Here is a 25740-nt window from a genome sequence, read left to right on the forward strand (position 1 = left end):
TTTTATCTGCATCTAGCTCTGAAAAAATATTTGGCCTTCTAGCAGTGTGTGGGACTTTCTCTATTAGTCCATCTATACTGACCTCCATCAGGTTGCAAATTAAAAATAATTTTTATCTGCATCTACCTCTGAAAAAATATTTGGGCTTCTAGCTGTGTGTGGGACTTGTTCTATTAGTCCATCTATACTGACCTCCATCAGGTTGCAAACTGAATATAATTTTTTTCTGCATATAGCTCTGAAAAAATATTTGGCCTTCTAGCAGTGTGTGGGACTTTCTCTATTAGTCCATCTATACTGACCTCCATCAGGTTGCAAATTAAAAATAATTTTTATCTGCATCTACCTCTGAAAAAATATTTGGGCTTCTAGCTGTGTGTGGGACTTGTTCTATTAGTCCATCTATACTGACCTCCATCAGGTTGCAAACTGAATATAATTTTTTTCTGCATCTACCTCTGAAAAAATATTTGGGCTTCTAGCTGTGTGTGGGACTTGTTCTATTAGTCCATCTATACTGACCTCCATCAGGTTGCAAATCGAATATAATTTTTTTCTGCATCTAACCCAGCCAATAGTTTTGGCCTAATACCACAGTTTGGCCACTCAGCTCTGCTCGGTTCCCATCCATTGTTTTTTTGTGCAAACAACTCCAGAGTTGTGAATTAGTTAACCACCAAAATGAGTGGAAAAAGGCCTGCTGCTGGTGGAAAGGGGAATAGGCGTGTTGGGAAGGGGAAAAAAGGTTGTGTCCGTGGGGTAGGTGTTAAAGCAACAGTAACATCTGCAGAAGAAAGACCATCTTCCAGCCAAACTAAAATGTCTACTTCTTTTAGCGGACAATGTGATAAGATCCCTTTCTTACGGCCACGCCAATCGCTACAAATTCCAGATGAGGCACAAAAACAGCAGGTGCTTCAATGGATATCAAGTGCTCCTTTAAGTGGGCTCTCCTCCACATCAACTTCAACATCACAAATACTCCAGTCCTCAAAGGTGTCACCCCAATCGCACTTGCTTCCTCACAGCTCCCAAATCTCCAGCTGCCCGTCTGAGTATGAGGTAGAACAGATGGTTGAGTCTGCAGAGCTGTTTACTCATACTATAGCCTGGGAATCAGAGGTCGACTCCAGCGCTTCTGTGAATCCAGACGAGGAAATGATCTGCACTGATGCCCAGAATCTTTATGAGTCGGATCCAGGACCAGACGCAGAAGGTTCTGACCATAATGTAGACCCTCATTCCCAAACTGTAACTCCTGTTGGTGGAGACAATGAGGAAGACGATGATGAGACTCAAATACCTGATTGGAGCGACAACTTTAGTTTTTTGCCAGGGCAGGAACAGGTTGGCTCTGAGGACGACGGGTGTGATAACGCACAGGGTGATGATGATGAGGTTGGAGATCCCACTTACTGTCAACCCACAGTCAGCCAAGAGATGAGGTCAGCAGAGGAGGTGGAGGAAGATGCTAGTGACGACGAGGTCAGGTTGCGCCTTCCTGGACAGAGACGTAGTACTGGAAGCACGTCAACAACTGCATCCTCAAACACAACTCTGCCTCTCACCACAAGTCGTGGTGGCTCTTCAGGTCGCATGGGTGCTAAGCCTTGCATAGCCTGGGCATTTTTTCAGATCGATAAAGATGACCCAACTCGTGTTATCTGTAACATTTGTCAGCAAAAGCTAAGTAGAGGCCAAAAAATACATAGTTTGAGTACTTCATGCATGAACCGGCACATGGACATGAAGCATAAGTTGCAGTGGGAAGCTCAGTGTGCTACAATGCGGCCTAGCCGGCCGGGCCAACCACCGTCTGCCATATCTTGTGCATCCGCGGCCTCTTCATCCTCTGTGACTGGGGAGACAGCAGTCACACCTGTTTTGGGGCGCAGACCTGCCACCTCTTTACCCGCAACAGCCAGCGTGATTGGCAGGTCATCATTTTCTTTGGAGGTGGTAACACCAGCTGGTGTTGAGCGCTGTCCGACATCGATAGCACCACCTTTGGATCAAGGCAACCTAACATGTCCGCCTGCATCTTCCTCACAGACCGGCAGTTTGCCGGGGACACCCTTATCAACCCCGTCTAAGCACAACAGCCAGCCCTCGGTCCCTCAGATGTGGACAAGTAAAAGACCATTTCCTCCTAGCCATGAGAAAGCTAAGAGGTTGAATTTCACCATCTGCGAGCTCTTGGCTACAGAAATGCTGCCTTTCCGCCTGGTGAACACAGAGGATTTTCGAGACCTTATGTCCGTCGCAGTGCCCCAGTACCAGATGCCCAGTCGGCACTACTTCTCAAAGAAAGCTGTGCCTGCGCTCCACCAGCATGTCGCACACAACATCACCGCTTCTTTGAGAAACTCTGTGTGTGGCAGGGTGCATTTCACCACAGACACTTGGACGAGTAGGCATGGACAGGGGCGTTACATATCGCTGACTGGGCACTGGGTAACTATGGTGACAGCAGGACAAGGGGCTGCTGTCCAAGTCTTGCCGTCCCCACGAGTTGTGCGTCAATCCTCTTTATGTCAAAGTTCCTCCACTGCTTCTGCCTCCTCAACCTCCTCTCGGTCTTCCACCTGCACCCAAAGCCTGTCTGGTCATGCCACAAGCTTTCTAACTGCGCAGAAGGGATCCTGCACACCTCCTTACTATGCTGGCAGTAGGGCTCAACGTCATCAGGCGGTTTTTACTTTGAAATGTCTGGGAAATGTGAGTCACACAGCTGAGGAGTTGTGGTCAGCTCTGGAGAACCAGTTTCATGAATGGTTGTCTCCACTGGACCTGAAACCAGGGAAGGCCGTGTGCGACAATGCTGCAAACCTGGGTGCGGCCCTTCGCGGGGGCAATGTCACACACGTGCCTTGTATGGCTCACGTGTTGAACCTGGTTGTCCAGCAATTTTTAGCCCACTATCCCAGACTAGATGGCCTTCTGCAGAGGGCACGGTCGCTGTGTGCTCACTTCCGCCGTTCGCAACCCGCAGCTCAGCGACTTACATCTCTACAGAAGTCGTTGGGCCTGCCACTTCACCGGCTAAAATGCGATGTGCCTACCCGGTGGAATTCAACTCTGCACATGTTGCAGCGACTGTGGCAGCACCGACAAGCCCTGGTGCAATACGTTCTGACGTATAGCCTGGGCCAACGAGATCCAGAGGTGGGGCAAATCACGCTGGAGGAGTGGTCTCAGATCAGGGACCTATGCACCCTTCTGCACAGTTTTGAAATGGCGACGAAGATGTTTAGTGCTGACGATGCCATTATCAGCATGACTATTCCGGTGATTTACATGCTGGAGCACATGTTAAACAGAATTCGGAGTCAGGTGGTGGCACAAGAGGAGGTGGAGGAAGTAGAGGAGGAGGAGTTGTATGCGGAAGGGCTAACATCTGCAAGGTCCAGACGGTCGGCAGCACCAAGGCGGCAGGCATGTGAGGGTGGGGGAGATGGTTTTACCAGGGCGCATGGTAGCAGCCAAACTAGTGAGGAAGGTGTAGGAGCCCAGGAAGAAGTGGAGGACGAACTGATGGAAGACTCATCAGATGAGGGAGACCTTGATCACATTTCTGTTGTGTGAGGTTGGGGGCAGAGGGCAGAGGAAGGAAGCATGATTGTTACCTCGCCACCAACACAACAGGGACTTGGTGCTCCTGGATGCGCAACACACATGAGTGCCTTCTTGCTGCACTACCTGCAACATGACCCTCGAATTGTGAGAATTAGAAATAATCCTGACTACTGGGTTGCCACACTGTTAGATCCCCGGTACAAAAGTAAATTTGCCGAAATTATTCCTGCCATAGAAAGGGATGCACGCATGCAGGAGTATCAGCAGAGACTGTTGCAGAATCTTACATGTGCTTTTCCACAAAACACCAGTGGTGCACGTAGTGAATCTCACAGTTCCAACTTGCCAACCGTGGGACCGTCAAGTGTTCAGCACTCAAACCGTAACAGAACCACAGTATCTGCTGGTAACATCAATTTTGCGGAATCATTTCACCACCTTTTTAGCCCATCCTTTGCAAGGCCACAGGAGACAAGAAGTCTGACACATAGTCAACGCCTAGAGACGATGGTACAGGAGTATCTCCAAGTAAACATTGAAGCCATGACTGTGTCACTGGACCCTTGCTCTTTTTGGGCTTCCAATCTGGATAAATGGTCGGAGCTAGCCACTTACGCCTTGGAGATCTTGTCATGCCCCGCAGCCAGCGTTCTGTCTGAACGTGTGTTCAGCGCTGCTGGTGGTGTGCTGACAGATAAGCGCACGCGGCTCTCCACTGATAATGTAGACAGACTCACGTTCATAAAGATGAACAAATCATGGATCCGAAACGACTTTTCTACCCCTGTGTCATCCTGGGGAGAGTAAAAGCTTGATGATTGGTTAAAATCACCCTACCAACCGTTTTAAGCTTTCAAATTACTAATCATGTTTATCTGTATCTTGGCTGGAAAATAATTTGGGCTTTGTAGCAGTGTGCAGCACTGATTCTATTAGGCCATCTATAATAAGCTCCACCAGATTTAAAATTACTAATCATGTTTATCTGTATCTTGGCTGGAAAATAATTTGGGCTTTGTAGCAGTGTGCAGCACTGATCCTATTAGGCCATCTATACTAAGCTCCACCAGATTTAAAATTAATAATAATTTTTAGCTGCATCTAGCCCGGAAAATAATTTTGGGGCTCCGAGATGCGCAAGACACATAAGTGCCTTCTTGCTGCACTACCTGCAACATGACCCTCATATTGTCAGAATTCGAAATTATCATGACTACTGGGTTGCCACACTCTTAGATCCCCCAAACTTTTCAATCAACCTTTTCATTTTAATAAAGACCAAAAAAATTGTCATTTTTGAAATTATAAGCATTAGCAGGTTATTAGAAACGGAAATCAAACAGTTTTCAACTCAAAACTTTATTCTAGGTGATGTTACATTTTCACATAGGACCCCTTGTTCGAAAGGAGCTTCTGAACTCTCTCGTCCATTGAATTTGTCAGGTTTTGGATGGTTTCTGCTTCAATTGTTTTGCATGAGGACAGAATACCCTCCCAGAGCTGTTGCTTAGATGTGAACTGCCTCCCGCCATCATAGACACTCCTTTTGATGATGCTCCAGAGGTTCTGAATGGGGTAGAGGTCAGGGGAGCATGGGGGTCACCCATAAGTTTGTCCCCTTTTATGCCCATATCAGCCAGAGATGCAGATGTTTTATGTGCAGCATGAGATGGTGCATTATCATGCAAAAAATGATCTTGCTGTGAAATACACGGTTCTTCTTCTTGAACCATGGCAGGAAGTGCTGTTTGAGAAAATCCACATACATTATGGAGTTCATCTTTAGCGCCTTCAGGGATCCTAAAGGGGCCGACAATCTCTCTCCCCATGATTCCAGCCCAAAACATTACTCCACCTCCTCCTTGTTGGCGCTGTAGCCGTGTTTGCGTGGGGTGTCCATCAACCAGCCATCCTCCACTCCATCCATCTGGACCATCGAGCGCTGCACTGCACTCATCCGTGAACAAAACAGTTTTGAAATCAGTCTTCATGTAATGTTTAGCCCACTGGAGCCGCTTCTGCTTGTGTGAAGTGGATAGAGGCGGTTGACAGGATGGCGTATGCACAGCTGCAAACCTCTGAAGGACCCTGCATCTTGTTGTTCGGGGGATGTTGGAGGCACCAGCAGCTTCAAAAACTTGTCTGCAGCTATGACAAGGCTTTTTTGCCGCTGCTCTTTTAACCTGACGTAATTGCCTGTAGGAAAGAGTCCTCAATTTGCCCTTATCAGCACGCACACGTGTGTACTGTGAATCAGCTACATACTTCTTGATTGCCAAGACACTTCATCCTGATCATCGCACAATGTTGATTGTAGTCATGCCTTGACCTAAACACTCCACAATTTGTTGCTTCTCAGCAGCCGACACATCCTTTTTCTTTCCCATTTTGGCAGAAAATGTAGGCTGCTTAATAATGTGAGAGAGCCTTCTTAAGTAGTCTTGCCTTTCATTGGACACACCTGCCAAACTAATTAGCACAGGTGTCTGCAATTGCTTACAGTGATATAAAGAGCCCTGACACACATCACTATCAATGAGTTTAACTGACAAACAAACAAATTCTTCCCTTATCACTCCTAAACACTTTTTGCATAATAATTTGGAACACAGTGTACATGTGCTTTTCCACAAAACACCAGTGGTTCACGTAGTGAATCTTACAGTTCTAACTTGCCAACCGTGGTCTGTATGGAGTTGTTCAATAAAGGGCCCAAAATTAAGATAACATAGATGGGAGAGGTCTCTATGAATAGGAATTCCTAAGTATTTGATACCCTGTGAGTGCCAGGCAAAGGGAAAGTTGGACTGGATGGAATCCTATATGGATTTGGGGAGGGAGACATTGAGGGCCTCAGACTTCGCTGCATTGATTTTAAAATTTGACCATGTAACAAAGTGATCTATTTCAGCCATTACAGCATGGATGGATATATGTGATTGAGTGATATATACTAGGACATCATCAGCAAATAGAGAGCACTTGTACTCGGTGCCTCCCACCTCAATCCACCTAATATTGGGGTTATGGCGAATTGATGAGAGCAGGTGCTCCGTAACTAGGATGTATAAGAGAGGGGACAGAGGACATCCCTGCCTTGTCCCATTGGTGATTGTGAAAGGTGATGAAAATGTTCTGATGCACCCCCTGGGCATTGGGACACCCGGAGCCGGACCCTTTTTGGTGGATGCTGGTGGTTGTAGTCTTCGTGGCGGCGACCCGGTTCCGTGGCTCAGGGCGGTCAAACCAGTGGCGGAACTATTTATGTGGTTTTGATGTTTAAATGTCCGACTACGCCACCCGTGGATTGCGGTCAGAGTGAACCGCCGCTGCAGGGCAGACCGCTGAGGCTGGTGTTGTGGGTGCAGCAGAGCGTAGCATAACTCCCCACGGGAGGAGTATAGCCTCAGGGCAGTGTATGCGGAGGATGGGGGTGATGGTGCAGGGCAGCAGCAGTAACGACACGGAGTCAGTGATGCAGTCCAGGGCCTTTACTCACAGTTCTTATTATCCAGACCACGTCTGCAGGTAACGGCTGCCCACGTCGTACTGTGCTCACCAGGTGAGGGGCTCAGACAACTCCCAGATAACTTTGGAGCGCTTCACAGGACCCCCTTTGTGTGTCCTTTGTCTGGCCTTTCTTACCAACCCTTCTGTCCGGCTGCCTCGGGCCTCCTCTTGGTAAACTTGGCGCCAGTTTCCCTGACCCTATGTGGTGCCTTCCTAGCGGGTGTAGCGAGGGGCTGCGCCACATAAAATGTCACAGCCTCCGGTTTCTAGCTGAGGGTCGTTTCCTGCCTCCACTAGTTTCGGGGACCGGTCTCCCCCTTTGGCCTGACCCCTCCACGCAGGTGGATTCGGGCGTGCGGTGGCGACTCGCCCGTCCGCACCCCTGGGATCCCTTCATTCCTCGTTCCTGGAGCCTTCTCCGCTCCTCTTCCTTCCTTCTCCCTCTTCCAGGCCTGGGCCTCTGTTACTAGGCCCGCCTCCGGAGCAGAGCTCATGCAGAGCCCCTGCTCCCTGCCACTTCTGCTCAGACTTCTCTGCACTGAACTAAGATGGTGCCCACCTTTTATACTCCCTTCTCAATGCACCCAGGAACTGCTTCCTCCCTGCTCCTGCACTACAGGGTTCCCCTTCCTCAGTGTTCCCTCCCCCCACTCCAGCCAGGGACAGGGACTGTCGTGCCCATCTCAGGGGCATATTGGTCGCCCTGCCCCACGGCAATGTGGTGTAATGCATGCAGGTGTCGGGTCCTGATCCACACTACATCCTTACCTGAGAGTGAGATATCACACCTCTGGGTGAGGTGCAATACCTCTGTAGCAACCGAGCCCTCAGGGTGCTACAGTTCCATTTATCTTCAGCCTAGGTGACGTATTGTGATACAGGGCCGTGATTTTGGCTATAAAAGGGTCCCCTAGACCCCTACCCCAAGCTTTTTAAGAGAATCATATATGGCGTGCCAGGAGACTCTATGGAATGCTTTCTCAGCATCCAACGAGAGTATCTAATTACAAATTTTTAACTGCATCTAGCCCAGGAAATACTTTGTGCCTAGTAGCAGTGTCTGCTAGTCAGCGGATTATCCCGGCTGTTAAGCAAGCTACACCACCTGTAGTTTGGACACTTAATTTTTTCAAAGGAAATGCTTCGGGACCACGGGATACTCAGTGAAGAGCATCAGGAGGCACCCCAAGGCATAGGGGCTGGGACTGGCAGTAGGATGCCTTGCGGTGGACAGCCGAGCTCGATCCTTATAAAAGCTTTTTAACTGCAGCAGCTTTAGTGGACGCTACTGGAGCTGGAATTACGCGGCTGCTGGCATGAGACTTGCCCTCCAATAGATCCTTGTAAATGGATTTAAAGTGTATTCATTCAAATTAGAGAGATAATTTAAATTAAAAAGCTTAGAGCTGCCTCCACCACAGGGGGGCTCGCTCGACCCACCAGCGGACAGGCACCAGTATTGGGAGAGGGGGGCTGGCCGTCAGGGTTCACCGCGGCTCTGGCACAAACCCGGCGACACGGAGGTGGCACGGGCAGGAGCGGACTGAACGTGTCGGCTTCTCACTGTTAGAACCTTGCTGTTAGGTTTTTTTTTTCCTTTGCTGGTCACATGACCTTGTTGGCCTATTTAGTCCTGCTCCACCCTTCTGGCTTTGCTGGACTTCATTGTATATCTACTTTCTAGCTAGCCTGTGCTCTGTATCTAACTCTGTTAGTTTGCTTGGTCTACGGACCTCTATGTTCTATCTATTTTGTTTGTTCGTCTGTCTGCTACTATTTCTGTTAGGAGGTGTCCCATATTCCTCCCAGTCCTTAGTACTTGTAGGGATTCCCTCCCCACATCTATAGGTCTCCGTACAGACTAGATTAGGACTTTAGCAGGTCTGATCGCAGGATCAGGTTCCCTGTTACATCGTAGGGATTCAGCTGAGTCCTATAGTAGGGACAGATCTCCTCTCTTTCCTTAGCTTTGGTAGCAGAACATAACAGTAAGTCCAGCCAGCAAATTCTCTAAGGAAAGATTTTTCTGTTCCATCATGGTGTCGGTTCAGGATTTGGCTCATCGCCTGCAGGGACTCTCTCTGGAGGTGGCCGAGCTCCGTCAGCACGTGAGTAACTGTCCTGGAGCACATTTCTTGGAGCCTAAGGTATGTTTGCCGGATTTATTTTTTGGTGAACACCGAGAATTTTTTTCATTTAAAAATGCTTGCTTATTGTATTTTCGTTTGAGACCTAAGTCCTCTGGGGATGAATCCCAGCGCGTAGGGTTCATAATGTCACTTTTGCGCAAAGAGCCTCAGGAGTGGGCCTTTTCTTTGCAACCTAGTGATTCATGCTTCAGATCAGTGGATAGTTTTTTTTCTGCTTTGGGACTATTATATGATGATCCTGACCGTGTCGCATCAGCTGAGACTGAGTTGAGACGTTTAAAACAAGGATCGGGTAATGTGGAAAAATATTGTACACATTTTCGTCGTTGGTCCACTCAAACAGGGTGGAACGATTCTGCTCTGAAAAGTCTATTTCTTGCTGGGCTCAGTGAAAGGGTTAAAGACCTGCTAATTGCTTATCCTACACCTGAGGATTTGCAACAGGCTATGCAATTAGCTATACGGGTGGATAGAAGACTGCGTGCTAGGGTTAATGAGAGCAAATCCTCTGCTATGTCAGTTTCTGGTTATGATAATGTGTGTATTAACAGTGGTGAACCGATGGAGATTGGATCGGTGGCACCTCGCTCTCAAGAAAAAGACCATAGTTTTTCGGAAGGCTTGTGTTTCTATTGCGGAAAATCTGGTCATTTGATTAAAGGCTGTGAGCTTCGTATGAAGAAAGAAAAAAAAATGGTCAGTCACGCCCGTATTGCCTGTTTAAATTCCAAGGGTATATTTTTAGCTGCTTCCACGATTGCTCAGGAAAAATTGATGGAATTTCGGGTGTTTGTTGATTGCGGGTCTACACTGAATGTAATTGATGGGGGATTCGTGGAAAAACTCAATTTAAAACCTGAACCTTTATCATCCCCCATTGCTGTGGTTTCTGTGGATGGCTCCCCTTTGAAGAATATTACTCTCAAGGTCAGTGAATTTCCTCTCACTATTAATGGTGTTCACCATGAGAAATTGGATTTGGTAGTGTTGAATAACTTGCCTTCTCCAGTAATATTGGGTTTGCCCTGGTTAAAATTTCACAATCCTGTACTGGATTGGTCTACCAGTGAAATTAAATCCTGGAGCCATAAATGTTATGACAAGTGTTGTAACGGGCGTATTGCAGCTTTGGATAGGGGAGAATTGCCTGTTCCTATTCAGGATTTTTGGAGAGTTTTTTCTGAGAAAGAATCGCAGGTTTTGCCTCCCCATAGAGACTATGATTGTTCTATTGAATTTGTCCCTGGAGCGACTCTTCCTAAGAGTCGTTTATTTAACCTTACTATTCCTGAGAGGAAGGCTTTGGAGGAATACATACAGACAAGCTTGGCCGCCGGTCACATTAGGCCCTCTAAGTCTCCTGTGGCGGTTGGATTTTTTTTTGTAAAAAAAAAGGACGGCGGTTTACGTCCTTGTCTGGATTTTCGTGAGATTAACAAAATTACGGTACGCAATCCTTACCCACTGCCATTGATTCCTGATCTGTTTAACCAGTTATTGGGGGCCAAGTGGTTCTCTAAAATTGACCTTAAGGGGGCATACAATCTGTTGCGCATGAAGGAGGGTGATGAATGGAAGACTGCTTTTAACACTCCTGTGGGTCATTTTGAGAATCTGGTTATGCCTTTTGGTCTTACTAATGCTCCTGCATTTTTTCAGAATCTGATTAATGACTTCCTTAGACCTTTGATCGGTAAAAATGTGGTTGTGTATTTGGATGACATTTTGATTTATTCGCCAGATCTGGAGTCTCATTGGCAGAGCGTGCGTGAGGTATTACAGTTATTAATGGACAATTCGCTTTTTGCTAAACTGGAGAAATGTGAGTTCGCTGTACAGAGAATTAGTTTTTTGGGCTACATTATCTCCAGCAAAGGTTTTGAGATGGATCCGGTTAAGGTTCAGGCTGTGCAGGAATGGCCTAGGCCTATTGGTTTGAAATCGATACAGAGGTTTTTGGGTTTCGCCAATTACTATAGAAAATTCATAAAAAATATTTCTAGTATTGTCAAACCTCTGACTGATCTCACCAGGAAAGGTGCTGATGCGGTTCAGTGGTCTTCTGAGGCCATTGAAGCTTTTGTGTATCTCAAGGAGAGGTTCACCTCTGCTCCCATCCTTATGCAGCCTGATGTTACTAGGCCGTTTTTGGTTGAGGTTGATGCTTCCTCTGTGGGGGTTGGCGCAGTATTGTCTCAGGATAACGGGGATGGATTACATCCCTGTGCCTTTTTTTCAAAAAAAATTTCGGAGACTGAACTGAATTACGATATTGGTAATCGGGAATTATTGGCTATTAAACTCGCATTTGAACACTGGCGCCACTTCTTGGAAGGTGCGGAATTTCCCGTTCAGGTTCTTACGGATCATAAAAATCTGATATATCTTGATGCTGCCAAGCGCCTGAATGCCCGTCAGGCTAGGTGGGCACTGTTTTTCTCGCGGTTTAATTTCTCCGTTACTTACATCCCTGGTACTAAGAATGTTAAGGCGGATGCCTTGTCTCGCAGTTTTTCTCCCATAGCCGGTGGTGAGAAAGAGGAGAACATTTTACAAGAAGGTGTTGTGATAGCTGCTTTAGACTCCGTTTTGGAAGATGAGATTCTTAAAGCTCAGGAGAATGCCCCATCTAACACTCCTCATGGGAGGTTGTTTGTGCCTGGGACCTTTAGGAGAGATTTGTTTGTTGAGTGTCACGAATCTCGGTTGGCAGGTCATCCCGGAATCTCTGAGACCAAGAGACTGGTGGGTCGCAGTTTTTGGTGGCCTGGATGGCAGAAGGAAGTCATTAAGTGGGTGCGCCAATGTACTATATGTGCTAGATCTAAGTCCTCACATACTCCTGCTGCGGGGTTGCTTTGTCCTTTGGAGGTCCCCAGTGCTCCTTGGACACATTTGGCTATGGACTTTATAACTGACCTTCCCCCCTCTGAGGGTTTTACTGTCATCTGGGTGGTCGTGGACCGTTTTAGCAAGATGTGTCACTTGGTTCCCTTCGTCAAACTGCCCTGCGCTAAAACTCGCTAAGGCCTTTGTCAAGGAAATTGTCAGACTTCATGGCGTTCCTACTGACATTGTTTCTGATAGGGGTCCTCAGTTCGTGGCTCGTTTTTGGCGTGCCTTTTGTGACAGGTTGGGAATTCATTTGTCGTTTTCGTCCGGATATCATCCTGAATCTAATGGCCAGACAGAAAGGAAAAACCAGGATGTTGAGCAGTTCTTGCGTTGTTTTGTGGCAGACAATCAAGAGGGGTGGTCTGAGTTTCTGCCACTTGCCGAATTTGCTCTGAACAATCATACATCTTCTTCTGCTAGTTGTTCGCCTTTTTTTTGTTGTTCTGGGAGACATCCGTCGTTTGGGTCGTTCTCCAAGTTGGGATCTGCCGTGCCTGAGGAGGAGAATTTTTCCGGTGATTTGGAAAGAGTTTGGACGGATGTGCGTGGTAATCTTCAGGAGGCCAACAGAAAATCTAAAGACTACTTTGATAGGAAACGACAGGAGGTTTTGTTCGCTGTTGGTGACATGGTTTGGTTGTCCTCTAGGAATCTGCGGTTGAGGATTCCTTCTAAGAAATTGGGTCCCAAGTTTGTAGGGCCCTTTAAGGTGCTTCAGGTTGTCAACCAATCTGCTGTTAGGTTGGAGGTTCCTACCTCCTGGAGAATTAATCCGGTCTTTCATGTCTCTCTGTTAAAAAAAGCTGTTGTCTCGGATGGTGACGCCTCTGCCTCTGTTCCTCCGGTGGTGGAGGACGGGGAATATGAAATTTCTCGCATCCTTGACTCTAGACGGTATAGAGGTAGTTTGCAGTATCTTGTGGCCTGGAAAGGTTTCGGACCCGAGGATAACTCTTGGGTGAGGTCAGATGATGTTTCCGCGTCCAGACTTATCAGAGCGTTTCACAGGAGATTTCCTGATAAGCCTGGTCCTAGGGGATCCGGAGGATCCTCTTAGAAGGGGGGGTACTGTTAGAACCTTGCTGTTAGGTTTTTTTTTCCTTTGCTGGTCACATGACCTTGTTGGCCTATTTAGTCCTGCTCCGCCCTTCTGGCTTTGCTGGACTTCATTGTATATCTACTTTCTAGCTAGCCTGTGCTCTGTATCTAACTCTGTTAGTTTGCTTGGTCTACGGACCTCTATGTTCTATCTATTTTGTTTGTTCGTCTGTCTGCTACTATTTCTGTTAGGAGGTGTCCCATATTCCTCCCAGTCCTTAGTACTTGTAGGGATTCCCTCCCCACATCTATAGGTCTCCGTACAGACTAGATTAGGACTTTAGCAGGTCTGATCGCAGGATCAGGTTCCCTGTTACATCGTAGGGATTCAGCTGAGTCCTATAGTAGGGACAGATCTCCTCTCTTTCCTTAGCTTTGGTAGCAGAACATAACACTCACTTTTTGGATTTTAGAAGGGCATGACATGCCTATATCTGTGTCTCCCCCTCCTTTTACTCCTCCACCTCTTTTCTTTTCGCATGACTATATGTACTTGTCACTTTTCCATGTGTTAGTTGTGTCTTCTGAGCAGTTTGTCAGCTTTTGGACACCTTTGAAGGTGTTTTCTATGTGTTTCTATGTGTTTTTGTTTGCCTGCCATAGGTTTTAACGGTGTTCGAAGGTGTTCGACGAACAGTTCGACGAACAGTTTGGCAAACACACGGGTGTTCGACGAACCGAACCGAACTCGAACACTACGGGGGTGGCTCAACACTACTTATGACTTACACTCCTTAGGCAACCAGGTTCTACTGATCCCAAGGGAATGGTAACTTGAACCATGTCACTTTGGAGCTACACAAGATCTGAGCGTTCCCAGGCTTTGGAGTACTTGCCTGTTACTTAGTGGCTGAACTGAGGTCTACTCTCATTACACTCTCAGTGCAAACCTCTCATAGTCATGCACCCAATCGCTCCACGGTCAGAGCAGTGCACTTAGGACCTCGATAGGCTCCCAGTAGGCTGATACCTCCTCCTCCTGCGGGATGCATTTAGGAACCTCATTCCTAATTGCATCTACTCAAGCAGAAGATGCGGACATAATCAAGTGTAGCAATTCGGCACCACCTAACCGATGTTCAAGACAGGTACCCCAACTCTGTGGGGCAAAAACAAAGGCGCAAAACAAAATAGAATGGTGCATAAAAACACCAATATTTCTTAAAGGCATACGTGTTTGTGCAACATTATGTAAGGGTCAAGTGTGTGTTACCTGAGGTTCACCCTTAAGAAGATCCATCCCGAAGTAGATGGATGAGGAGCTGGAATTGTGGTGTGACGATGGCCTAGGTTAGGTAGGCATAATCTTTTACTATTTTTTACTCCTTCAGAAGCCTTGTCTTACAATTAAAAACATCCAAGCCCAGCTATGTTTTACCAATACCTACATGATGTCTGCCAAAAGCATGTGGGAAAACATGTTCTGTCTGATGAGCCCAAGGTTGAACTTTTGGGTCATAATTCCAAAAGGTACAAAGCCAACAGTGCACATCATCAGAACACCATCCCCACAGTGAGGCATGATGGAGGCAACATTGTGGTTTCAGGCTGTTTTTTCAGCAGCTGGAACTGGGTCTTTAGTCCATGTGGAGGGAATTATGATCAGTTCTAAATATCAGTCAATTCTACAACAAATCCTTCAGGCGTCTGCTGAAAAGCTGAAGAATTTCACCTTTCACCTTAGTCACCTCCAAATCAGCGAATAATGGCACAACTGGAAGATCAGTGTTTTGGAATGGATCAGCCAGATCCCAGATCTGAATCCAATAGACAAGTGAGACCGGAAGAGGGCGATGTACACAGGAGATGCCCCTGCAAACAGATGTGGAGCTACTGCAAGAAAGAGGGGGTAAAGATCGTCAATTCTATATGTGCCATGTGATAGACTTCGACCCAAAAGAGACTGAGTTCTACCAGAAATTTGAAGGGGACTTCAATTAAGTATTAGTTTAAGGGTGTGCAGAATTATGCAACCTAATTATATTAGTTCTTTATTTTTATTTTTACACCCGAAATTATTTCAGTTTGTTTCTCAATGGATTTGCACAGATTATGGTCGACATTAAAGGTTGAAAAGGCTCTGAAATGATTCTTCTTGGTAGGATTTGTTTTTACTTTTTATATATGACTGTATGACTAGGTATGACTGGTAAAGTTCGGAGAATAGTTGGTAGCAGCTGCGATGGGGTCCTGCAAGTAAGGTGAGGTGCCGTTAATGATGGGATTAGGTGGTGGAAAGCAAGAATGGGAAAGTCTGGAACAGAAAGGGAGAGCACTGGGAGACCATATGCATTTCATGTCTGAAGGTGTGGGGACCTATTTAAAGTTCTTCTGTGCTGCTTCTTTCTTTCTAGGGCCAGGATGTCTCGCCCGCTCTTATACACGGCACAGCACTCTTTAATCAAAATGATACATTCGCTATAAAATTTCTCCGAAAGTTGCGCGGCACTCACTGACTTCTATCCGGAGGCGTACTGTCTGCCCTATATTTTTACATGATTTATTCTAATATCTCCGGGAGTATGAGCAGCACTACACGGCGTCAGATGAAAGGCCGCGCCGTCCTCTCCCGGTCTGACACATCATTAGGCCAAGTTTGCCAGAACAAAGATGATGACGGGATAAGGTTTTTTGCAGTTTCGGTGAATGACAGCTACAAGCCGAGGCAGATCTGTTCTAATTAGGATTTGCTGGTAGTTTAATTTCCCTCAATATGTCTCCCATTATACGAGCGGTCAGGCAGCAGGAACCGTGAATAAAATCAAATATGATGTTTATTATGCCATGCTGAAGTCGGCTGTGGGTATACAGGAACGGAAATGTGCCGTAGGAATTGCAGAAATTGAGGTTGTCCGATCTGCTCCACTGATCTAATGGAGTAGGAAAAGACAAAGAAGACTGTGAAAGATCACTAATAACGAGGCACAGCGCCCCAAAACTTTTATTAAACTCGCAAAACTCCAATGAGTAAAGACAGTAAGAAGCAGAGTCCAGCACTTAATCCAAACAGTGCGTGTATTGCACACTTGCCCAACTCAAGTTTCGCCTGATCGGCTTCATCCAGGGTGCGTCAACATCCTGAATTAACCCTATCAATTTATAGCATCTGAATTCGATATGAAAAATCCTAAATCACTAAAAGATATAACATCTATGACATGACATAATATAAACAAATTAATGCAAAGAAAAAAATTGCATCGAAAAGGCATAAGAAGCGCACAAAAACACCCAAAGACATAGAAAACACATAGTGGACTCTTACAACACACAGAAACACACAAACAGTCATAAACACACAACCGCACTGAAACTGCACAAAAATGCAAAGAAAACGCACAAACGCATAAAAAACGCACACAACCACAGAAACGCACTAAAAACGCACAGAAACACCCAGATACATAAAAAATGCTCAAAACTTACAGCACACAAGCTTACAAAAAACACACAAACATAGAATAATAGAAAATGCACAGAAACGCAAAGAAATAAAAATCGCATTTAAGCAGTTTCCAAACCTCGGTTTCTCCTCCGGCTATTTGTTGCCTTCAGCTGCACTGATATCAGATCGTACTCATTTGGAGCACAGACGATGGCATCTTCTACTTTTACAACATTGGGATAGAGGTCAGAGCGCACAGCTCAGTCTATAAAGGGACAGAAAAAGGCACAAGGGTTGACGAACATTTGTCGCATCTCTTTCTCTCTCTTTCTCTCAAATTTCAAAAGCTTCGATCATCTCTAGCGGTCGCCCCAAATACTTATCTGATCTCGATATCCCTGTTGCTCGTTCACTTTGCATTTTAACAATTAATAAAAAAAACAATATTAATTAAAACTATTAACACTTCTATGTTTGAAACCATTCTTACTTTGTAGCATTTTTTTCTACACCTGCCTAAAACTTTTACACAGTTCTGTATATATAAACATCTTATTAAAGGGAATGTCTCACAAAAAAAATATATATATATATATATATATATATATATATATAGATAGATAGATAGATAGATAGATAGATAGATATAGATATATATATATGTATATATATATATATATATATATATATATTTTATGTTTGGAATTTATGTTAAAAAGTTTATTTAAAAGTGTATAAAATTAACTGGTATATTATATTTTTTTCATTACTTTTTTTGCTCAGCCGCTGTGTATTGCCATTCTTATTTTCTACTACGACACACAGAGCAAATACGGCAGCGCCAGGGCATAGGAGACTGCGGTTGGCATCTGACCCTATTTCCTATAATGTGGCCGGATCAGTTGTTACAATTTCCTTCTGTCACTGTGATCAGAGTGGAGCTGTCAGGTCACTTCATCTAGTGGTGAGTAGATGAATGGAGACACCGCAATGATATGACTGCTCTGCTCTGATCTCTGTAAAGACTGGGGAGACAGAGGAAACTAAGACAATAGGAGAGAAGAGGAACGGAAAGGAGGAAGGGGGGAAGGAGGATAATATAGGATGGGGAAAGGGGAGGAGAGGAAAGGATAACAGGAGAATTAATGAGGAGGAAAGACAGGAGAGAAGAGATAGGAAGGAAAGAGGAAATGAGAGAACAGTAGGAAGAGGAGGGCTAATAAGGAAAGAAGAAGAAGAGAACAAGAAGAAGAGGAAGTGATACTAAGAGGAGAGAAGGTGAGGTAAGGAAAAAGAATAAGGCTATGTGCACACGTGGCGTTTTTGATGCGTTTTCGCGGCAGTTTTTCGCTGCGGAAATGCAGCGAAAATGCTTGCTTATCGGTCTACCAGCTATAGCAATGGTAATCCTAATATGCTATGCACATGATGTGAAAATACCTCCGGATTTGCTGCGTTTCAATTAAAGTCAATGGGCGGTGAAACACTGCGGGTGGTACCTGGGTCAACAGAGGAGGAGTATTACTCCCCTCATCCGACCGCCACTCCCACTGATAACAATGAGAGTAGCGCAGCTGGTAGGGAGTAGTACTGTCCTCAGCCAAGCCAGGAACCACTAGCAGTAAAAAAATGTAAAAAAAGTAAAAAATAAAATAAAAAACCTTATTCTCACCTGTCCAGTGATGTCCCCCAGCGATGTCGTCCTCCCGGCAGCCGGCGCGCTCTCTCCCAGCAGTGTACTGTGCTGAGATCAGCTGAGAGCTCACGGGACCTCACCGTGGGAACATTCTCAAGAATGTTCCCACCAGTCGTGGTGGTGAGTTCACCGGGACTGATCAGCTGATCTTCAGCTGATGAACCCCAGTGACCTTACTCCTACAGCAGCAATGTATACTGACAGGAGTGATTTTACTAATACCTCATATATTATATATATGTATTTTTGCACTTTTTTATTCCCGGGTGCAGCCAGGCCCATCCTTGCTGGCATTGTCAACTAGGGTGTCTGTTCTCATGGGGAGCACTTAGATAGTACCTGGCAGCCTGCCTAACCTAATAGTATGGGTGTAACTAATAGGCTGTAAGCCAGATGCTGTGCACTACCCATATGTGAACAGCTCCCTATACAAGCCTTTTTGTGTGCAATTTAAATACTAAGCAATCACCCCCTCCATGAAATGGTAGGTTGTGAGTGGTTGTGTCTCATCAGTATTTTGCACTTGTGTTGCCGCCATCTTTATTATATGGGTTTGCTGCATCCTGGTAGTGCATTAGTTCTGAGATGTTCCAAATTTAGGCAAATATTCAAAACTTATTCCCCTAAAAGATGATGAAGACAATGAGGAATAACAGGATGGACCCGGACCCTACAGTAAAAACTAACAGTAGCCGACATCTACCATGTACAACTTATAATTCTGGTGTCTTTTTATGTGGGAGATGGCCATCACTGCCCCCATCCCTAATATCACACCGCTGCTCAGGTGACTGCTGTTGTAGCGACAATCAGGGGCATAATAATCGCGGTCTCAGAGGGTGCAACTGCAACCGGGCCCTTGTAGGAAGGGGGTCCGCCGATGACTATTTCAGCTTGATGTGTATCAGTGGATATGTAACACGATGCATGACGTCACTGCTGTGCGTCGACTATAGGGGAGGATATCTTTTGTGTCTAAACTGAATATGGCCCAACCAGGGTGAACCTATAATTGCACTTACAGTTGTCTGATAATGGGGTGATATTTTGGATTATTGAATCCACCCATTGTGTTGTTGTTTTTCAATTTAATTGCTTTTAAGTGTTTGTCTTTGCTGTCGTGCAAATCTTTTCCAATGAATCTACATATTTCTAACAATGGGTATGCACTACACATGTGGTCAAAATTGTTGGTTCCCCTCGTTTAATGAAAGAAAAACCCACAATGGTCACAGAAATAACTTGACTCTGACAAAAGTAATAATAAATTAAAAATCTATGAAAATGAACAAATGAAAGTCAGACATTGCTTTTCTGCTTCCACAGAATTTTTTAAAAAAATTAAACTCATGAAATAGGCCTGGAGAGAAATGATGGTTCCCCTGAAAATAATGTGACAACAGGGACATGTTAAATAAAGTTGTGTCCACTAATTATCATCACAGGTGTCTACAATCTTGTAATCAGTCAGTGGGCCTGTATATAGGGCTACAGATACTCACTGTGCTGTTTGGTGACATGGTGTGTACCACACTCAACATGGACCAGAGGAAGCAAAGGAAAGAGTTTTCTCAGGAGATTAGAAAGAAAATTATAGACAAGCATGTTAAAGGTAAAGGCTATAAGACCATCTCCAAGCAGCTTGATGTTCCTGTGACTACAGTAGCACATATTATTCAGATATTTAAGATCCATGGGACTGTAGCCAACCTCCCTGGACGTGGCCGCAGGAGGAAAATTGATGACAAATCAAAGAGATAGATAATGCGAATGGTAACAAAAGAGCCCAGGATAACTTCTAAAGAGATTAAAGGTGAACTTCAAGCTCAAGGAACATCAGTGTCAGATCGCACCATTCGTCGTTGCTTGACCCAAAGTGGACTTCATGGGAGACGACCAAGGAGAACACCATTGTTGAAAAAAAAATCATAAAAAAGCCAGACTGGAATTTGCCAAACTACATGTTGACAAGCCACAAAGCTTCTGGGAGAATGTCCTATGGACAGATGAGACAAAAATGGAAGTTTTTGGCAAGGCACATCAGCTCTATGTTCACAGACGGAAAAATAAAGCATATCAATAAAAGAACACTGTCCCTACTGTGAAACATGGTGGAGGCTCTGTTATGTTCTGGGGCTCCTTTGCTGCATCTGGCACAGGATGTCTTGAATCTGTGCAGGGTACAATGAAATCTCAAGACTATCAAGGGATTCTAGAGAGAAATCTGCTGCCCAGTGTCAGTAAGCTTGGTCTCAGTCGCAGGTCATGGGTCTTGCAACAGGATAATGACCAAAACACACAGCTAAAAACACCCAAGAATGGCTAAGAGGAAAACATTGGACTATTCTGAAGTGGCTTCTATGAGCCCTGACCTCAATCCTATTGAGCACCTTTGGAAAGAGCTGAAACATGCCGTCTGGAAAAGGCAGCCTTCAACCACGAGACAACTGGAGCAGTTTGCTCATGAGGAGTGGCCGAAATACCTGTCGAGAGGTGCAGAAGTCTCATTAACAGTTACAGGAATCGTCTGATTGCAGTGATTGCCTCAAAAGGTTCAACAAAATATTAAGTTAAGAAGAACCATCATTTCTGTCCAGGCCGATTTCATGAGGTTAATTTTTTTTTTAATTCTGTGGAATGTCTGACTTTCATTTGTTCATTTTTATAGATTTTTAATTTATTATTACTTTTGTCAGATTCAAGTTATTTCTGTGACCATTGTGGGTTTTTCTTTCATTAAACGAGGGGAACCAACAATTTTGACCACGTGTGTATTTATTCCATGCAGCTTTCTCTCTTCTGCTCACATAGTATTTACAGGCGATGAAATAAATATTGAACACGTCACCAAGGTGCTATTAACATAAAATTCTCACCAGATGTCGATAACAACCCATCCAATCCACACAGGCAGAGAAATCAAGCCATAAATATCCATAAATTAAGTTATGTGTAATAATGAGAAATGATAGACGGAAAAAGTATTGAACACATGAAGAAAGATAGATCAAAAAAGCCCTGGAAAGTCTATCAGTATCTAGCTGGATCTATCAGTAATTTGAATGCAATCCTGCACTTAGTGAGAAATAATATCAGCTGGTTCAACTGTTGGCCAATAAAAAGGTGTCTCATTACCAAGGTGCCACACAGGAGACATCTCATGATGGGTAAAACCAGTGAGTTGTCTCAAGACCTTCACAACCTTATTGTTGCAAAGCATATTGATGGCATTGGTTACAGAAGAATTTCTAAACTAATGAAGGTTCCATTGAGCACTGTTGGGGCCATAATCTGGAAATGGAAAGAACATTATTTCACCATAAATCGGCCATGAGCAGGTGCTCCCAGCAAGATTTCCAACCGAAGAGTGAAAAGAATGATCAGAAGAGTTGTCTAAGAGCCAAGGACCACCTGTGGAGAGCTACAGAAAGACCTGGAATCAGCTGGTACAATTGTTTCAAATAAAACAATAAGTAATGCACTCAACCTCCATGTTGTGATGCTAGTCACTACTCATGGACAAGCTGTGAGGCTGGATAGTCAAGAGGTCCAAAGTCAAAAGCCAGCAGGGTACGTCATAGAGGGGTGAGACAAAGGCCTTGTCAGGTCACAGTCCAGGTCAGAATTCCAAGAAGGTAGCAGATCACTACAAAAGGGCTAGGCAAATGGATGGTCAAGGCAAATCTAAGGTCGAGCAGCAAAGGTCAGAATACAAGAGTAGGAGCACAGAGCACACAGACACCACTTGAGCAAAGCTTCAATTGGCAGCAATCTAAGACAGAGAGCTGGCTAAATAGCCAGGTAATTCCTCTGAACAGGACACACATTGATGAAGCCCTGACACACCCTGGTCCTGATTGGATGGCTAAACTGTCACTCAAGACACTGACAGCTTAACACGGCCCAGCATCCGATTGGACGACTGAGCAGTCAATCATCATACTGACACCTCAGCATGCCTCTGTCCTAGATTGGACGGTAGAACTGTCATTCACTGCATCCAGACACACTGATAGGAGGAATAATGACACATGGCCTTGTATGCATGCTCACCACGCTAGACTCCATTGTTGAACAAAAAGCATTTTCAAGCGAGTTTACAATTTGCTTAACAACATTTAGACAAGCCTGTGAAATACTGGGAGAACATAGTCTGGTCAGATGAGGCCAAAATTGAACTCTTTGGTTGCCATAGTACACCATGTTTGGAGGCCAAAGGGCAACTGCATATCACCCCAAAAACACCATACCGACACTACAGTTTGGAGGTGGGAATAACATGATGTGGGGCTGTTTTTCAGCATACAGCACTGCAAACTTCATATAATTGAAGGAAGGATGAATGGACAAATGTACAGAGACATTCTAGATAGAAATCTGCTGCTATCTACCAGGATGATGAAGATGAAACAAGAGTGGACATTTCAGCAAGACAAAGATCCCAAACACACAGCCAAGGAAACTCTCAATTGGTTTCAGAGAAAGAAAATAAAGCTGCTAGAACGGCCGAGCCGATCACCGGACCTGAATCCAATAGAAAATATATGGAAGGAACTAAAGCTCAAAGTTCATAGAAGGAGCCCACGGGATCTTCAGGATGTGACGAGTGTTTGTGTGGAAGAATGGGCCAAAATCCCACCTGAGCAATGCCAGCAACTAGTTTCTCCATACAGGAGGCTTCTTGAAGCTTCATCTCCAACAAAGGCTTTTTACCAAGTATTAAGTACAATTCAGTAAGCGTGTTCAATACTTTCTCCCTGTGTCATTTCTCATTATTTATTACACATAATTTATGGATCTATGGTGATTTATTTGCATGTGTGGATTGGATGGTTGTTACTGACATCTGGTGAGTATTTCAGGTCAAAAGAATCTTTAGAAATAGATTTACTTTAATTTCATCCTCTGGATGTCAGGTTCAGTAACACCTTGTTGCTTTTACCTGTGCCAATTTGTTTTTTTCCAGGAGGGAGGACATTATTACAGGACTGGGGAGGGGGGCATTAGTACAGGATGGGGGGACATTATTACAGGACGGGGGAGGGTATTATTTCAGGAGGGTGGACATTATTAAAGGACTGGGGGGGACATTAGTACAGGATGGGGGGACATTATTACAGGACAGGGGGGCATTATTTCAGGAGCGTGGACATTATTACAGGACTGGGGGGGACATTAGTACGGGATGGGGGGGACATTATTACAGGACTGGGGGGACATTATTATAGGATGGGGTCATTATTTCAGGAGGGTGGACATTATTAAAGGACTGGGGAGACATTATTACAGGACAGGGGGGCATTATTTCAGGAGGGTGGACATTATTACAGGACTGGGGGGACATTATTACAGGACAGGGGGGCATTATTACAGGACAGGGGGGCATTATTTCAGGAGGGTGGACATTATTACAGGACTGGGGGGGACATTAGTACAGGATGGGGGGGACATTATTACAGGACCGGGGGGACATTATTATAGGATGGGGGCATTATTTCAGGAGGGTGGACATTATTACAGGACTGGGGGGACATTATTACAGGACAGGGGGGCATTATTTCAGGAGGGTGGACATTATTAAAGGACTGGGGAGACATTATTACAGGACAGGGGGGCATTATTTCAGGAGGGTGGACATTATTACAGGACTGGGGGGACATTATTACAGGACAGGGGGGCATTATTACAGGACAGGGGGGCATTATTTCAGGAGGGTGGACATTATTACAGGACTGGGGGGGGACATTAGTACAGGATGGGGGGGACATTATTACAGGACCGGGGGGACATTATTATAGGATGGGGGCATTATTTCAGGAGGGTGGACATTATTACAGGACTGGGGGGACATTATTACAGGACAGGGGGGCATTATTTCAGGAGGGTGGACATTATTACTGGACTGGGGGACATTAATACAGGATGGGGGGCATTATTACAGGATGGGGGAGTGTATTATTTCAGGAGGGTGGACATTATTACAGGACTGGGGAGGGGACATTAGTACAGGATGGGAGGACATTATTACAGGACAGGGGAAGGGTATTATTTAAGGAGGGGGTCATTATTACAGGACTGGGGGGGACATTATTACCGGAGAGGGGAAGGGTATTATTTCAGGAGGGTGGACATTATTACAGGACCGGGGGGGCATTAGTACAGGATGGGGGGGACATTATTACAGGACTGGGGGGACATTATTACAGGACAGGGAGCATTATTACAGGACTGGGGGGACATTACTACAGGACAGGGGGGCATTATTTCAGGAGGGTGGACATTATTACAGGACTGGGGGGGACATTAATACAGGATGGGGTGACATTATTACAGAACTGGGGGGGGCATTATTACAGGACGGGGGGCATTATTTAAGGAGGGCGGACATTATTACAGAACTGGGGGGACATTAATACAGGATGGGGGGGACATTATTACAGAACTGGGGGGACATTATTACAGGATGGGGGGGCATTATTTAAGGACTGTGGACATTATTACAGGACTGGGGGGGACATTAATACAGGATGGGTGACCTAATTGCTGTATGGGGACCAGATTGAGGATCATACATTATTAGTTTATGATAGCAAGTGGGAGATATACAGTAATTACAAGATTACTCCACAATGGGGAACATTAAAAATGTTCCTCATTGTTGTCCATACATTATTATTGATTTATGGAGCCTCAATATGGGATGTTCTAACTATATCGAGTCATAAAAAGTGCACGCTATTACTATATGGGGGCAGAAATGTACATTACTGTTGTATTTGAGCATTAAGAGGGACATTTCTACTGCATTGGGCATAAAGAGGAATTTTACTACTGCACAGGGGCCACAGAAGGGGACATATGTATTAATATTGTATGGGGGCAATGGCGGTACTATTGCACTTTTCTTCTTCATCTGGTGCAGTGTAGAAGAAGGGGAAGTATTAGAATTGTTTAGAAAATGATCATATTGTTTTCATTGAGATTTATATATTTTAACTGTAGTATTTTTTTTTAATGGGGTCGCAGGTGAACATATACCTCTTTATCGGATCTAGAACACTACAGGGGCCCGTACATCTGATCAACATGCTGGTGGGGGCCCAGGTCAACATAGTGCAGCATAGGTTATCTGAGCTGAATGGCACATGGCGCTGCATGGAATAGCAGAGCTGAATATGGTATATGGCACCTTGGGTGAGAAATAGCAAAGCTCAGTTTGCTAGCTGGCCCCTTAGTCGTGGAAAGTCATAGTTCAGCATGCTGGATGGCACCATGGCCGTGGAACGGCAGAGCTGGATATGTTAGATGGCATTGTGATCATGGTATTGCAGAGCCAACTATGCAAGACGGCACCTTGGAACAGCCGTACTTAGTATGCAGTCAGGCACTTTGGATAAGCAGAGCCGAAAATGCGGACAGGCATCTTGGTT

At 45.1% G+C, this 25740-nt stretch overlaps 1 long non-coding RNA gene across 1 annotated transcript in view; it reads right to left on the reverse strand.

The window, feature by feature from the left end:
- The window catches only part of LOC141249391 (uncharacterized), a 94084-nt gene that overhangs the window by 14604 nt on the left and 53740 nt on the right, over positions 1-25740 (reverse strand). Inside the window, exon 2 of the long non-coding RNA XR_012312170.1 lies at positions 16751-16879. This is a non-coding gene — a long non-coding RNA (uncharacterized lncRNA). The remainder of the gene's footprint in view (positions 1-16750; positions 16880-25740) is intronic.

The sequence above is a fragment of the Phyllobates terribilis genome, unplaced genomic scaffold (genome assembly GCF_046119375.1).
Source record: "Phyllobates terribilis strain yellow unplaced genomic scaffold, ASM4611937v1 Scaffold_2__4_contigs__length_985480577, whole genome shotgun sequence".
Taxonomy (NCBI): domain Eukaryota; kingdom Metazoa; phylum Chordata; class Amphibia; order Anura; family Dendrobatidae; genus Phyllobates; species Phyllobates terribilis.